Raw genomic sequence first — 11555 nt, forward strand, 5'->3', positions numbered from 1 at the left:
CTTTCTCTTGTCCCGAGCGCCCTCTATTGTCTGAAGACAGAGTGTGTCATAAAGTAGACGATTCATGAACTTCTTTAACGCGGCCCTCCAAACCAATTATACTTTAAAGTCGGTTCGACAGGCCAAAGGACTAAAATAAATGATGGTACCGCTATTGCCTTTTCCTAATACTTTCATAGTAACAATGTTTTGTTACAAATAATGTTTTTCTGTTATTGCTTTTTAAAAATGAATGCACGTTAAAATACAATTTGAAATTCCAAGTTTTTGTGAAAAAAAATCTAATTAAAACTTAAATATGAGTTCTGGTGGTCACCCATTGGTCGAAATTAGATCATAGTTTATAAATAAGTATTGTTTTGTTTAAACTATTTTTGTACATTTATCCATATTAATTTAATCTGTGTCTGTGTTATATTTTAAAACTCATTTAACTTTTATACAAACTGTATCGCTAGATTAAACCCATTATAACTGACAGTTTAAACTGAACAGTTTAAGTAACGGTCAGTTAAATTGAACGTATATAGCGCGCTTTTGAAATAAAAGAAACAAAATACTAATAATGCAGTCAAACAATAATAATGCTTGGTAGTAATTATCCGTAGTATTTACTAGCAGGAGCTTTTTCTCCTTTAGTACGCAAATCTCGTAAACATGAGAAATGGTTCGCTAAATTTATTGTAACATGAAAAAGATTACAACAGACGGTAATTACGTTTACTTTATCGAGTTCCGATGAAAGCTAAAACAAAAGCTATGTTTTTCCAAAGCTCGTTTTAATTTGTTTCGTTGGAATTTTTATTTATGGGCCTTCAGATACACGATGTTTGTATTATTTAATTAAACTTTTCTGCTTAAAAAACATACATTTAAACGTCTATACATTTATCTGTTTCGATCGCTTGTGTATCTGGTAATGAACATATAGACATCATATTTTTTTTATTTTATATTATCATTGTATCTAGCGTTCGTTAAAGATTTTGCTCAGATCATCACCTCCCTTACCTTATCCTACTCCCGTAGGATCGGTGCACCGGGTTTTCGTCTTCCAAATAACTCTTTTTTTTTTATAACATAAGGTGACAAAAGAGCAAGCGGCCACTAGAATCCGCCGAAATGGCGAAGCGATTGTTGCCCATAGACATCCGCACTTGCAGATGCGTTGCCTATCCTTATACGACGGAGGAGGAGACGCACATAAAAAGGATATTTCCCCTTCCTATGCATCTCCTCCACCGTCAAATCCACTTCCCCTCCCCAGCCTTTCCATACAAGAAAAGGATGGAAAAGAAAAAAGGACTTAAATTAGGCCTCCGGCACCACATTCATCAGACGAAACACGGAATTGCTTCTATTTCACGCCTGTCTTCTGTAGGGTCGTGGTTAATACCACACCGGGGGTGCCGGCCTATACATGCTAAGATGTTAAAGCGGGCACTACCATTAAAAACTCTATCGTCCGTCATCTCAATCTCCACTCCCTTCTTGATCATGTCACCTTTCACGCAATACATCCATCTCTTACTAGGTCTACCTTTACCGGTGTACCTCCACATTCATAACTAACGTTCTTGTTACATGCGATTCATCCTTCCTCACAACATGCCCATACCACGCTAACCTTATACTCCTTACTTTCTCAACCACTGGGGCTACTCTTAAACTATAATATACACATTTCGTATCTTACCCATTCGTGTTACCTCACACACTCTCCTTAACATTCGCATTTCTGCCACATGTAGACTTCTTTCATCCGTCCCTTTTGCCCAACATTCATGCCTCTTGACAGGTCGTACGTCGATTTTGCTCAGATCATATGTAAAGTTTATTCTGTGTATTTATCCGTTGCAAATGTATCTATTGTATTTCCATGAAAGTACTTGATTTTTTTACTAGTATAAGTTACAAAAGATATTGCGAAAGTAGTTTTAAATTTAAAGCGCGGCTGGCAAAATGGATAACTCAATCAACGTCAATCGGATCGTATCCGACGGGGATTTAACAAGTCGTGCCCGTGTTAACCAGTTTCGTATTTACGTATACGGTGTCCGTGAAGTGACGCACGGATACGAGTTCGGCTACGAGTACGGATATCGTCCGTGTGGCCGCGGCTCGGGCGCGCTTGTCACTACAATGAATGTACCCCACAAATCACCGGTTCGGTTGTCGGCCACATTTTTTGTCGTTTCGTTCATTTCGCGACGGGATTGAGTTTCGTCCACGCTCGAAAATTTGACCCATAGGCGTATGCATAATAAAAAAACAAGCGAATAAATAAAAACGTATTCGCCTCGATAAATCTGGGAAACATTGATATGTGAAGATTGCTTATATTTGGATGTTTTTTGTTTTTATGTTGTGACATAAAAATAATAATCAAGTCAATGGTATTTAAATTCGTTTTACAAATCTGATACCTCAAGTTAATAAATAGAATATCTAAAGAAATATAGGTATAGAATCTTACCTACATGAAGCAAGTAACTGATGCGTTAATTGCGTTATAGGAGAGAAAACACTGATGGTTTTTTCCCTGCATAGCAGTTGTATCTATCATTTATAACAACTCGTATTTACTTTTTAAATATCCACTATATAATACATATGACTAATTTTGATAGTCCTGTTAATAATGTTTTATCATTTCCTTGAGTTTTACTACTTATAAATTCTTAAAAGGTGTAGATAACACAAAGCGGACGAAGTCAAATTAGATTAAAATCAGAATCTCCTTTTAAAGGCTTATAAAAATAAATTTATTGCGTACGCCTCGTAATTTGAACTTCCAAGTTATTATATTTCAAAGTTTTTCATCGTAAATCTCTTCGGGTTTAATTTTTATTTGACGTCCGATGCTTTTTGTGTATCTTTAAAATATGGTCGTAAGTTCTTGTGTACGATTGTGTGCCACGAATTGTTTTGTGAGAGAAGTCGTAAACATTTTCAGCTTGGAATCCTTTAAACTATAGGTTTGTGTCTGAATGTTAATACACTTAATCATCTTGAACTCGACCTAGAATCCGTTATTGAAAAAGTTGTGCAAGTCTGAATTGAATTTAATGAACGAGCAATATGACATTAGTGTATATATAAATGAATTTCCCTTTTATAAATAAATAAATAAATAAATAAATAAATAAATAAGTAAATAAAAAGAATTTTTATTGTCACAAAAAAAAACTACATAAACATTTAATGCACAAAACCTTAGAGCTAATAAAAAAAATGTTTTGTTACAACTCTACCAACACGTGATGTTATGTCTTGTTGAAAGAGGGTAAAGAGTGTTTAAAATACCAAAAATGTCTTTGAAAAAATAAAAGTAAATTAACTTGCTTCCATTTTTAAATTGATTGATTGATAACTCTGTTAGGAAATTCTAGCCGCTTCGAGGCGTAAGAAAAGGGCACATAAATCAGGCAAGTTTAAGTCCAGATGTAATTATATTTTAGATATAAATCATTAATACGACTAGTAATTATGTTGAAAGCATTTTACATAAACGTTAATTTTTTACGCTCGTAAATTGTCAAAAATTAAATCTGATTTACAACAGTTTTCTGAGAATGCTTAGTCTCGTGAATTGAGGAACGTACAGAACTAATAAACTATGAGATGAGCGGCAAATATTAGCCCACGACTCCGTTCTCGTATCTTTATAAAAAACAAAAAATGTAGCTTATGTGTTCTCTGAAGCTATGCCAAATTTCAGCGAGATCCGTTCAGCGGTTTACGCTACAAACTCTAACAAACAGACATCCACCCAAACTTTCACATTTTTACATGGAGAGGCCTTTGGATAGTCTTCATAATAGATTTGTTAAAATGATGAATTTGCTAGTATCTTTGCACGAAGGTTACCGTTAACATAAATCGTAATAATCGGACATCGAGCGGTCTATCAAACAATATGTTTGCTAACAAATTAGCCGGCCCACAAACTCGGAGCGCATCCAAGTCAATTTAGGTAGTCCTTATTGAATTACAGGCCGACACGTTACCGCGTCGACCCGTTCTCACTCCTGTAGTGGTCATTAGTGTCGTATATTTATCTGATCAAAAATAAATCTTACTGGAATATCTTAAGATCAATTTTGGAACGAATTCCTTGCTTGATATGTACCCGTACGTTACGGGAAAATAAACCTAAACTTTTAGGTAATAAGATTAAATTTCCAATGGATCGGTACGGTCTAAAATATCGCGAACGGTACTGCGCACGTGAGAGGCAAAGGGCGCGATGAGTGATGTGACGTACGTAGCCTATGACTCGGCGTCGTGCGATCGGATGTACCGACAGCGGTGGCCGCATGGTATGCATAGTGCTGACCATTTATTTTCTAATCGTAATCACTTTTTTCTGTCAGTAATAAATTATTACTATAAAAGTACACGCAACATGCAACTTTTGCAATTTGTTGCCAGCTTTTTAAGAAAGAAACAACAAACTGTTTGGCATTTACTTTTAAATTATTGTAATTCTTCCGCATTTTATACTACCTTCTTAAAGGTGAAAGAAGATTCAGAAGCAGCTCAACAGCTTTAGCCACGAGGCAGTCGATTTAAAACAAAAGAAATCTTATTTTATCTATACTAAATCAATAACAAAGAAATCTCTTCATTGCTTAAATAAACCTGCAATAGTCTAAAAATTCGCTCAAAAACTCTACATGGTTGAAGTGTCGAATATGAAAAGGAATGTTTACCTCCACTATGAATACGGCAAATGTACATCAATTCTAGCTTCGAGACACGGCGTGCGAAGCTGGCCATTGTGTTAACTATCTCGCGAATATTACCATTTGCCCCCCAACCTACTGATAAACAAAAGCTTACGTCCAGCTGTGAACTTCTGTTTGTAGAATCAGAATAGAGAATAGAAGTAGACGAAACCAGTACATCTTTGTAAAAGGTATTGCTTTTGAATAATTTATTTTAAAGCAGAGTTAACTGACTTTAATAATATCTTTCTTCAATCTAAGGGGAAACAATTGAACGCCGCAAAACACAAATATTTGTAGTGGAGAAGAATGAACCATTTGAACGGAAAAACGGACACTTCCAGCATTAAATATAACGGCACTAACAACTTACGCTATGCTGTAATTATTTATTTTACTAATATCACAAATACGAAAGTTTATATGGATGGATATTTATTAGAGATTGTAACCTAAACTGATGATAGGATCTCCATGACATTTAGCATAGATGTACAGAATAATCTGGAAGAACACATAGGGTACTTGTATTTTTTTTAATTCCACGGGGGAGTCGTGGGCGCCTAATATAATAACTGGGTAATTGATTTTCATCACGTTCGGTATCAACTTTGATCAAAGTATACATTATCATGTAGTAAGGTTACGGTTACATAATTTGCTTCATATAACTGGCAACTGCTTAACCTTTGGTATAGCACGATCGTTTCACTCACCATACTTAAGTGAAAATCACGATTTTGCAACTTTGATATTACCCCACGTATAAATATAAACATCTTTACTTAATAAATTTTATAATATTGTTGAAGTTTCATTGAAAATAACGAAATTAAAAAACAAACAAAGGTAACGTAGTTAAAAGAACACTAAATTACGTTTGAAGATTTGAATTCATTTATATAATACTAGCTTTCGCCCGCGACTCCGTCCGCGTGGAATTAAAAAAAAAAACAAAAGTTTGCAGCCTATGTGTTCTTCCAGACTATCCTGCACATGTATACCAAATTTCATCGAAATCTGTTCAGCCGTTTAGGCTACAAACTCTAACAAACATCCATCTATCCATCCATCCCTCTAAACTTTCACATTTATAATATTAGTAAGAAGTAAGATTAGTAAGATTGTAAATATCAAAAATGTATAAATTTTCGTTTAAAACACTGCAAAACAAAGGCCCAAAGTTAAATCCCAGATAATATCTTGAACAAATTTCGTTTATCGTATAACGTAAAATTTTTCACATAAATATCAAGAAACAAGACAAGAAATTTTATTAATAATGTTCGTATAATGGCACTTAATTATTAAAACCGGACATAGCATCAAATTATAATAAGCATGTCGCTTAAATCACCTTTTTATTGTGTTTTTCGTGGCCTTATGAATAATAGTACCATTTGTTATTTGTATTTAAATAAAAATGTCAGATGAAAGCGTTATTAGATATTAATGAAGTGAACCGAGATGCCGTCTCTAATTAGGCAAAACGATATTTATAAAATATTCTTTGTATTTTTTACTCATTGCGAACTTTCTGGGATGTTAGCAAAACTGATTTTTGTCCGACTTCCCGAACGATAGAGGTACTCAATTCGTCTGTATGTTTTATTTTTTGTTTAAAGATTAATATAATGAGCAGTCTGTTATCATATGCTATTGACAAATAATAGAATGAAAAATAAACATCTTCAAAATTGGCGTAAAGAAAATTACCATTTTAAATTTTGGTAGAATATTTTATTATTAAAGTACTACCTTTGGCCCGCGACTCAGTCCGTCTGGAATAAAAAAAGAAGAAGTTAGTGGCCTATGTGTTCTTCCAGAGCATACTCTACGTCTATTCCAAATTTCATTGAGATCCGTTCAGCCGTTTAGACTACTCTAACAAACATCCATCCATCCATCAATTTCAACTTTCGCATTTATAATATTAGTAAGATAGTAGGATTTGTGGACTTGTTTGATTTTGCATTTCAATCCCGTTGGAAAATTACATAGAATCTATAAATCAAATTACCTGAACGTAAAGTTTCCGCTTAATTTATTTCAAGTTACGCCTACATGAAAATACCATGATATAAATTTATATCTAATTCTCTTTTAAAGCGTGAAAGAGTATCTCTGATATATTAAATAACAAATTTATTATAAGAAAATTAACGATACGTAAAAAATAAATTAAATCGTTGGACCATCAATTAAAGAAATTATGTAATGATGAATGGTGAAGTGAATGTTGGTCATATGTTAGTAATAAACTCCTTGAAAGGTTGTGACTGAGGAAGAATAGCTTTATGTATAGTCATTAATATTACAAACATTTCAGAAAGAACGACGATCTTTTCTTCTCTGTTCAATTGCTGCAACACTCTGTAAAACACTCAAAAGAATTAAAAGTCGGTACTACAATAGATTTTTCTTTTAAAAGACAATTAGGGAAGACAAATGGCTTAACACGAGTGGGCGCGGTCCCTTTCTGTCTCTACGTAATCCAATCAAGTCCATCAAAATGCGACGAGTTGTGAATGTGCATTCCTTGTCGGGATAAAGGTCTGGTCGACGCGCACGTGGCGAGCGCGTGTCGCGACCCACCCAAACAGACGGCAGGCAAAAACAGTTGACACATTAGTACAGTCCTACACTCATACCGTGGCGAACTCAATCTCAACTCGTAGATTACATAGGTCGGTAACTGAATCATAGCATTCAATTCCAATTTCAAATCTGTCTATATTGGCTATGAAGATGTGGGGTTTTGACATTAATGTCAAAAAACAATAACAATCGTGAACAATGGTGAAAAGATACAATACAAAAAATTATGAATTTATGACGCGCAAATTTATATGGTTATTTGTCTATTAATCTGCACTGAAAAAATGTAAAAGATACTTTAGGCTTATTGAGGTAGAAATCACAATATGAAATTGTATTAATAGGTACGAAGGTTGAGTATTAAAATTTTACATGTTCACGATGTTAAGATTAAATGTTCTGTTCAACAGTTAAACTAGACGTTACGCTACGGTGTAACAGAATTCATAAACGAAACTAAATGCGCGCCGTCTTTTAAAATAATCCCAGAAATAGCACCCCATTGCCAAGTTAATGTGTTGAAAAACGTTCGAAAAATATTTTTCAGTTATATGAACGGGCCACTGTGTGCTCAAGCGGGCTCTCCAATCAATGGAAGTGGCCATGATATTGTTCAGCGTTGCGCTCGCTGTCGAAAATGCAATTTCAACTTTTAAATACTGGCACCAAGTTTACGCGTTGTGAATTTCCACCGGCCGACCCGCCATTTTGATTTCACTTCCACTCAATGGCCATTTCATATTACAACGGCTACATAAATTATTAAAATTGAATGGATTTTAATCAGATTTCATTAAAAGTATAACACATTTTGAGCAATATGACTAACTAGCTTTCGCCCGCGACTCCGTTTGCGTGGTATTAAAAAAACAAAACCAAGTAGCTTATATGTTCTTCCCGACTATCCCCTACATTCAAGCCAAATTTTATTGAGGTCTGTTCAGCAGTTTTGGCTACAAACTCTAACAAACAAACATCCATCCATCCATCCATCTAAACTTTCACATTTATAATATTAGTATGATTAGTATGAAGTATGATATAAATTAATTAATTGTCTATGAATAATTGCTTCGCATAAACAGTAGAATACAGTGAGTAGAATTAATACTTTTAACACAAAGGACTGTATAAAATACGTATAACATTTCAATACAAATTGTATGTTTCAACAACATAATCTCTGCTCATTGACTGCTATTCAAGAGCGTGAAATCCGTTTGTATCCCGTCATTATATCGAGACGTGTCCGGACATAACCGAACGCGAAATCTCACCCACCCTCACATAATATCTCTATTTTTAAGTTCTCTGGTCTCCGAAATAATACGAAGTTTTATGTTCGCTCGTAATCACATCCTTTCGTTTAAATGTCTCAATTATGTCCGCTGGGGTGTGGTCACGGTTGAGTTTAACTTTAGAATCTTACAATGGGTTTGATGGTTGTGAATGTGTCGATTTGATGGCTGAATTGTCGCCTTTTGTTGTGTTTATTTTACTTTGTATTTGAATCGATATTTACGATTTACGTTGTTTAGGTCTTTTCATTAGAATTCTTTCTGATTTATTTTTGTTGTTAAGCGGATTTTATGAAAAGTTGAATAACGTGGACATGACCTGAGAAGAACAAAATTTTTCGTTAAATTTCTAAGAAAACATATTACGAAGGCATATAAAAGAATAGTACATACTGTGTCGAGCCTCCGTAGAGACAAGGGCATGTTGATCATAATGACCTAACAGAGTCACTATTCAGATGTTGATACACGAGTGGTGTATAAGAAGGAAACGTCCTATGTTGACCTCATTTAAATGGGACCAAGATATGTGCATTATATCTTTGGCCTACATCAATTCTAGCGAACACCGTTTGCTCATTTAATCTTTAAATCTTTAAAAAAATAGATTTTACTTATAATTGAGTGGTACTATCAAATTCAATTGAAGGCGAAGCAGTTTGTTAAAGCGGTAAATAGATTAAATTACCAATATTTTTTATCCACCAAGATACATCTTCAATATTTGATTACATCGCCCCCGCATGCAATGTATACCGACGCCTACGAGGACATTGTGTTGCCCAATGATGAAAGCTTCCCATACAAAAACTCAATTTAGGATGACAGAGTGATTTTCATTCTCAAATTTGTTATTATTAGCCTATAGTCAGTTGATCGAATCGATTTTATTGTTGGACGAGAGTAAAAAACGGCTCAAATAAAATATCATGTATCATTAAACGAAATAGAGGTATGTAATGTTATTTTACAGGACCTCCACTAAGATAATTGGGATTAACATTAATTTCCAACTTTGAATTAACATGGAACAAAATAAAAGTGTACATACTTTTTTTGGTAACCAGATACAAACAAAAAGTAAAAATTGTTACATTAGCTGACATTGTTTTGATGGCATACTTTTGCAACAAAAAATCATTTTGCGCTCTTCCAAAATTCATACTTCCTAAATATGCAAACCATCAATTTTCCTATGATTCACGTAAATAAACCAATATTTTGCTTAATTGTCATTTAAAAAAGAACATTAGACAATGTTTTTCTTAACAAAACAAGTTGCGTTGTGACGACTTTTTTTTACAAAAATATAATCGAGTTTATAAAAGTACAAAAATTGTTTCCACGTAAAATTTTGACGTAAAAATATTACGAGGACGGGTATTAAATATTTTTACAAATAAAAACTTTAAACATTCAGCTTTATACAAAAATCAGCGTAAGCTCGGTACTAAATCGTCCCACATTCCCGTTATAATACCCTCGTTGGAGACAAAGCAAAGAAAAATCCCCCCACCCCTTGGTTAGTTTCCGCGCGAAGTAACCCTGTAGTAGGGGAGACTAGCAAGTTTTAACACGAGACGACCTACAACTCTAGTGCTCCGGCGACTCATTAGGGACCCCGCTCCACGGGTAAGGGGCCTGAGGGGTCTCAGCCCCAAGCAAAAGAAGTCCTTCAGTGCTCGAGAGCCATTCGTGACTCCCTGTACAAGTATGGCCACCCGCATGACATAGTTAAAATGAAATTCTTGGAAAAAGTTTTTGTACTGCCGATTTATGAGTTACAGTTCCTTTATCTTAATTACACTATGGCACTATAAATAAATGTGTTCTAAAATATGTAATCGTAGCATCTGTCCTTGTAGCAGTTCGGTCGTGAGTTCTACGCTTCAAGAAACGCAGTAATTCAAAAACGTTATGAGGCTTAAGTTTACGACGTGCATTATGATTCACAGATGCCTTTAATTTCTAATTATCTTAACCTTCTTTGACTACGAAGCATACAAGTCCTTTTTTCCGCATTGCTCAAATCATTTGTTAGTACAAATTATTCTTTTTTTTCGTTTCTTATTCTCTTCTGCATTCGATAAACTCACAGTTAATCCAACTTTTCCCTGTGGTGAGATGTTTGTGAACGTGTGTGTAAAGTTTTATTTATATTAAGTCACTTTATTAAGCTTAGTCTGAGCGCCGCTAAGTAAAACATTGTCGTGTAGATTGCAACATAAAAGTTAATTAGGTTTCAACTGAGTTTATTTTAAAATACTGCATATTTCTTAATTAGTATAATTACTGAAGCTTGCAATATTTTAATATACGTGAAACATAACACGACTAGAGAAAGAACAAAACATTAATAAAGATTAATGGGTTCAGAAGCTACCGTAAATAACTAAAATTTAACAATATATAAGTACCATCAACCTTTTGTCGCTACAAAGGGTCGGCACAGTATGTATTGCTCTTCTATACAACTCTATCAGCTGTCATATCCACTCATTTTGCTTTTCAATTTCTATATTACTATTGCTACTTACAAACATCCTCCAATAAACACAATCTTAACTTTAGTTCTTTCTATCACGTATAGAGTATTCATAAAATTAAATAAGTAAAAGAAATTCAAGGGTATTGTTTACGTAGGAGCTATCTAAAAGTCATTAGAAACGTAGGATATTGATCAAAGTTTACTCAGGCGGCTACCGTTAACATAATCGATCAGATATATTACTACAGCAAACAAAATTCTCACCTACCGATCTCCCCTATCCATCGGCCCCTCGGTAGAGGTCGTTAATGCCTAAACCTCAGACAAATCTGCACTCGGATCGACCAGCCGCCGACGCATCGCTCTTAATAATGAAGGATCACGATGTTGATTGATAAGCGTACCCTTGGATAGACGTAGACCTAACAAATATATAGACAA

The sequence above is a fragment of the Papilio polytes genome, unplaced genomic scaffold (genome assembly GCF_000836215.1).
Source record: "Papilio polytes unplaced genomic scaffold, Ppol_1.0 DF822733.1, whole genome shotgun sequence".
In the NCBI taxonomy this organism is placed as follows: domain Eukaryota; kingdom Metazoa; phylum Arthropoda; class Insecta; order Lepidoptera; family Papilionidae; genus Papilio; species Papilio polytes.